We start from the raw sequence: 6,818 nt of genomic DNA on the forward strand, positions 1-6,818 counted from the left end.
GGGGCCGGGCGGGGCGGGCAGCGGCGGGCGGGGCGGGGCGGGGCGCCTCAGGCGCGGGCGGCCCGCGGAGACCTCGCCATCACTCCCGGGCTCGCCGCGAGCAGGCGCGAGCGCTCCGCGTGCCCGGGGTCCTCGGGGTCGCAGCCGCAGCCCCCTGGGCGGCCGGTGATGCTGCCGCTGCCGCCGCTGCCGCCGCCGCCCTGTGCATTGTGGGAGCGGGAGGAGGCTGCGCTCCGGCGCTGCCACAGCGGCTGCTCAGGGCTCTCTCCCGCTCACGCTGCCTCCCCTCGGCTGCCGGCTCCGAGCATCCTTGCCCTGCTAGCCAGCGCCGCCGAGGCCCGGAAGCCCGCCCCGGCCACTCTTTCGCGGCACACCTGCCCCGGGGGCGCGTGGCCCCCCGGACATCCTTCTCCCCTACAGCGAGCCCTGGGCGGTGCAGAATGGCCCAGCCACCGAGAGGGGCGGCGATAGCTGGTGTCACTGCGTGTGTCCAGGTAAACGACTAGGAGTCTCCAGATGCTTTTCCTATCCTTCCAGGCAATTTTAGAGAAACGATTTGGGAGGAGGCTTCTTCGAAGTCCACAGAACAACCTAGAACTCACAGAAGATCCTCTTAGGAGCAGCGAACTGGGAGCTGGACAGTGAGGACCAGTAATCTGGGATAGATGATCACCAAAATCACCCTAACACTTGGGCATCAGCCCGGGCATCGTTTCTTGAAACAAGATGCCCCCAGGGGGGCAGCCCAGGTGCCTACCTCTGCTAAGTCTATGTGTTTGCCAAGGTGCCACTGCCTTTCCGACCCAGTCCTGTTGCCCCTGGTGATTATCCGTTCCATGGTGCCACCAGAAGCTATCCGGATGCCACCTGAAGATTGCAGGGGCTTTTGTACAAAGTCCATACTGCAAATTAACTCTGTATCAAAAGGTCAAAGGAGTCTCAGGAGTGCCATTCAATCTGCTCACTGTTATTCTTGCACATCAAGCACAAGAATGTGGTCTTTCCCCACCCCCAACCCCCTGTGCCCATACTGTCTTCACCTTCTACCTGCTCTACTCCCCCACTTTCATTCCTGGCTGACTAATCTCCATATTTTTTTAATCCCAGCCTCTTATTATTCTCATCTTATTTCTTTGAATTCTGAAATGCCTGTCCTGGCAATCTGAGATGGGTTCTATCAAGACCATGTCTCAAGGCTGGCCCCGGTGTGTATCCTGCATGTGTATGTGAAGAAAGACCATTGATATGTGGGGGGAGGGCTTAGGGCCAGTCCTCACTCCCTGGAATTCAAGCTTGTCTTTCCCTTACTCACTGTTTACAATCCCCTCAGAGATGCCATAGGTAATGGCTACAGGATCCAAAGACCCACAGAATTCTCTGTGCCTTCCAATTCTAAAATCACATCTCTTTCATGTTTTGGGGTCCCACCCTTTGTTTGTCCAGACACAAAAAGGGAAAATGTGTAGCTATGACCAGTACAACAGGAAGGGCACTGGATTGAGATTTAGGAGGCTTGAATTCTACCCCTTATAAATTCGTCATGCCTTGTGTAAGGTGGTAACCACTCTGTTTCCTCATCCTCGGATAATACTTACCTCTCAGGACTGTTGAGAAATGTTGATGAAGGAGTTTACAGCATACACCCCAGGGTATGCTGCTTTGGCATACCAACTATTTTGAGTTCGGAGCGCGTGAAAAACAGCAAATACAAGAAAAACATTCTTTTTCTCAAAAGAAGGACATGAAATTCCTATATGAAAGATGTCCTCCCTATACCAGAAGGAAAGTAACATTCTTATCATCAAGGAGAAGCTGAGACCAAGAGAATTCTGCACCAACAAACCTTTGTTAAAGTAATTCTTACCTACCATTCGCCTCCCCACAGAGTTTAGTCACTTTTCCACAATTGCTTCTCTTTGTTCAACCTACTGTAAAAGCAAATAGGTTTTGCCATTTCTTTGGGTCAATGCTCCTGTGTCACAGAAAACAACATAAATATATATGTCACTTCTCCTCTTAATCGGTCTTTGTCAGTTTAATTTTTATACACAGCTAGGGACCCCAAAAGGGTTGAGGAAAACTTTTTCTTCCCCTATATTGAGAAAAAGCTTTAAAAAGGGTCTCATAGATGAGTCTTTTTTTTTTTTTTTTTTTGACAGAGAGACAAAAAACTAGAATTATTGTCTTCTAATTCCTGAACACATGCATTCAACCACCCAAATTTTGGGGGCCACAGTAAGAGGAAGGTAGTGGAGATGAGGAAGAGGAGAAGGATTCTCTACCCTTGACTTGACTTTACCTCATTCAGAAAAAGAGTAGGCTTAAAAGCCAAAAGAAGCAACAAGGAAACCCAGATGGCTGACCTCCCTTACTTTAATCACATATATTCACAGTTCCAAGCACTTTGTCATTAGTGAAGTATGGAAACTAGCAATAGTTACAACTTTCCAGGATTTAGGATTCCTCCCTCCCAAAGAGTTGCCAGATGTTATTGTATATTTGAAGTTAATGAAGTTCTCAATTATCACTTTATAATTGGGAACATTTTCATGTAGTTTGTCTCAAATAAAAACAATGCCCAAGTTAATGTGAAAAATCCCTCTCTTCCAAAACATTTGTATTACTTTTTGCAACAAATATTGAGAGCTATTATGTGCCAGACACTGTTTTACATGTTCACTTGTGAGTGAACAACACAGATAAAATCTCTGACCTCAAGGAGCTTATATTCTAATCAGGGAGACAATGATAAAGGTAGAAGGGAAAGACGACAAGTATTCATTTGCTGAGATTGCAGTAATAAAGCCCCACAAACAGCATGGCTTAAACTGTAATGTGCTGTATGATCTGGAGGCTAGAAGTCTTCGATCTAAGTGTTGGCAGAGTTGGTTCCTTCCAGAAGCTGGGAGAGAGACTGTTCCAGGCCTCTCTCCTATATCCTAGTGGTTTGCTTACAGTCTTTGACATTCATTGGATTCTGCTGCTCACCCCAATCTCAGTCTTCATCTTTACATGGCATTCTCCCCGTGTGCATGTGTGTCTGTGTCTAAATTTCACATTTTTATAAGGCCACAGTCATGTTGGATTAGGGCCCAGCCTAATGACCTCATCTTAACATGATTATTTACAAGGACCCTATTTCCAATAAGGTCTCATTCACAAGGACTAGGAGTAGAAAGGACTTGAGCATCTTTTAGAGGTGGGGAGGGGACACACAATTCAACCCATAGCTGTGTACAATGGAGAAAAACTAAACAGAAAACAGAATGTGGGAGGCTAGCAATTTAGTAGGGTGGTCATTGCTTTATTCAAATTGAAAAAAAATAATTTGATGGAGGGCCTATTATGTGCCAGCACTTAAAATAATAAAGACAGAAATTAATGAAATATGGCATTTGACCTGGGGGAGCTCACTATAATGAGTAGCTGGGGAAGGGGCAGTCCATGCTGCATGATCATAGAAAGTAGTAATTCTAGGGGTGCCTGGGTGGTTCAACGGTTAAGCATCTGATTCCTAGTTTTGGTTCAGGTCATGATCTCATAGTTCATGAGTTTGAGCTCCACATAGGGCTCTACACTGGTGGTGCAAAGCCTCCTTGGGATTCTGTCTCTTTCTGCCACTCCCTTGTTCAAGCACTCTCTCTCTCTCTCAAACTAAATAAATACATTTTTTAAAAAAGTAGTAATTTTGATTCTGTAAGATTAGCCTATTCTAGAAGCAGAGGCAAAACACTGTGTTACTGGTTAATTAGTTGGCATTTATATATCCTAATATTTAGTGTTTCAGAGGACTAAACCCTAAGGCACGGGTGACATTTGAATGGGTGGGAAAGAACCCCAAATAGTTCACTGGAAGATCCAAATAATGATATGTATGAGAGGTCTTTTATTATCAAAGGATATATAAAAGAATAGTATAAGGAAACTAGGCTATGAAGCAAAGCCAAAATTAAGAATAGAGTAAGACCTAGAAGACTTTTGAAAGATGGAAGGCAGGCATCAGGAACTACTAGCTCCCCACCCCTTCGATTCTCCAACCCCAGCCAGTTTTTCTAGCTCCCTCCCACCTGAATTTAGGCCTAGGCACACTTTAAGACTCCCAAGGCAAGGAGGATTAAAAGTATAGTACTTAACTCAAAAGGTGCAATTATTTTTAGTCTCAGTACCTATTATTCTAATTCTAGATTCTAATCTTATGTGTCCTAAAATATCTGTGTGATCTCTGGCCCTTTGTTCCCAGTCTTCTCCCTGCGCCCTGACCACCAGCTATTTGACCAGCCTCTGCATCTCTATGCCTGGTTCTTTGGTACCAGATTCCCCCATCAGCTGATGTTCTGGATCTTGAAATGCTTTCTACTCGTATCCATAGCATTCACCTGCTTTATACTGCCCTGATCTTCGTGAATTACTTGATTTTAAGTACACCTACTTTCCATGTGGTAGTGATGGAAGATCCTCAGTAGTCAAAATGACTTAGATTAAAATGACCTTGATTCTAGTCCTAGTTCTAATGTGGGACTAAGCCACCTAGCCCATGTGAGCCTTCTTTTGTTTTTTTCTTTAAACACACTTCTTAAAAGTTTATTTATTTTTGAAGGGGGTTGGAGAGACAGAGAGAGAGAGAGAACACTAGGCAGGGGAGGGACAGAAACAAGGAGAGAGAGAATCCCAAGCAGGCTCTGAGAGGTTAGCCCAGAGCCCGATGCAGGGCTCCAACTCACAAAACACGAGGTCATGACCTGAGTCAAAGTCAGATGCTTAACCAACTGAGCCACTCAGGTGCCCCTAAATAAACTTTTAGTTTATGTTTTATATTTATAGAAAAAATTGCAAAAATAATACAAAGTTGTCACACACCTGGGCAATGAATTGAATGTTTATACCTCTGCCACCCTCCCATCCTTACCCCTGCCTAATTCATATATTGAAATCCTACCCCCCAAAGTGATGGTAGTAGGAAGTGTGGGCTTTGGAAGGTGATTAGGTAATAAGGGTGGAGCCTTCATGAATGGCATTAGTGCCCTTATAAAAGAGACCCCAGAAAGATCCCTCACCCCTTCTACCATGTGAAGATACTGTGAAAAGACACCCATCCTTGAGGAAGCCAACCTTCACCAGACACCAAGGTGTCAGCACCTTGATCTTGGGCTTCCCAGCCTCCAGAATTGTGAGAAATTTCTGTTGTTAAGCCATCCAGTCTATGGTATTTTGTTATAGTAGCTTGAATAGATTAAGACACACTGCAACCATTTTACCTTATTATTATCTTAGTATAGTATATTTGTTACAATCAATGAATTAATACTGACATATTATCATTAATTAAAGTCCACACTTTATTCAAATTTCCTTAGTTTTTACCTCATTTCCTTTTCTGTTCCAGGATCCTAGATTACATTTAATCATCTCATGTGGATCTTCTTGGATGACAGTTCTTCCCTTGTTTTTGATGACAGTTTTGGGTAGTAAGGTCAAGTATGTTGTAGAACATTCCTCAGTTGGGATTTGTCTTGCTTAGACTGGGCTTTTTTTCGTGTGTGTGTGAGGGAGAGTGCCATTTCATCACATCAAATCAAGGGCCATACTATCAACATGATATTACTATTGATATTGACCTAGACCATCTGGCTCAGGTAGTGTTTGCCAAGTGTTTCCATTGTAAAGTTACTATTTTCCCTGTTACAGGCTGAATTGTATCTCCTCAAAATCCTTATTTTCAGTTCTAACCCTCAGTAACTCACAATGTGACTGTATCTTGAGAGTGTCTTTAAAGTGGCAATTAATTTAAAATGAGGTCATTTGGGCCTTCATCCAATGATTGATGTCTTTAGAAGAGGAAATTAGTGCACAAACATGTGCAGAGACGACCATGTGAAGACACAGGGAGAGACACAACTGCAAGCCAAGGAGAAAGGCCCCAGAAGAAACCACACTTGCTAATACCTTGATTTTGGACTTCCAGCCTCCGGAACTGTGAAAAAATAAATGTTGTTTAGGCCATCCAGACTGTGGTACTTTGTTATGACAGCCCTAGCAAACTAACACACAGACCCCTTTCTGTACTCTTGAATGAAATCCCTCTATATAGGCCATGCTTCAAGAGTGGGGAGTTATGCCCCCACCTCCTTGAGGACAGAGTACTTACATAAATTTGGAATTCTTTTCCATGGGTAATTTGTATCATCTTACTCATTTATTCAATCATTTATTTATATCAGTATGGATTCATGGATATTTATACTCTGGGTTATAATCTCATACTACTTAATTTTGTTGCTCAAATCGTTCAAGCTTTGGCCACTGGGAGTTTTGCATTGGTTCCTGTGTCCATCCCTTTGACACACACCTGCATTATTGTGTGTGGGGTTTTTTTGTTTTTTTTTTTTTCTTTGTGTTTTAAAGTACTTCCTTACTTTCTAGCACTACAAGATACTATAGATTCATCTTATATATTTCCTCTCCAGTCCTAGAATCAGACATTTCTCTGAGGAACTCTGGTTCCTTTCACTGGGGAATGGTATTAGAAACAAAGATCTGGGACTCATTGTTACTGGGGTATTGTTGCTTCTTGGATCTGTCAGTCACAGAGCAAGAACATAGTGTATACTGACATGTATGTAGAGATATCTATACTCATTTCCATATGTAGCAGCCTATATTTATATTAAGCTGTCCATGAATTCATACTGATATCTCTAATTTCAGACCATTACTACGTAGATCATTCTGGCCTCCTCCCCTGGCTTATCTGTAAACTCCAATAGTGAGGAACCTGAGCCTGTCTTCTTTTAATCAGCAACTTAGATGTATATTGAAGG

The sequence above is a fragment of the Panthera uncia genome (genome assembly GCF_023721935.1).
Source record: "Panthera uncia isolate 11264 chromosome B3 unlocalized genomic scaffold, Puncia_PCG_1.0 HiC_scaffold_1, whole genome shotgun sequence".
In the NCBI taxonomy this organism is placed as follows: Eukaryota; Metazoa; Chordata; class Mammalia; order Carnivora; family Felidae; genus Panthera; species Panthera uncia.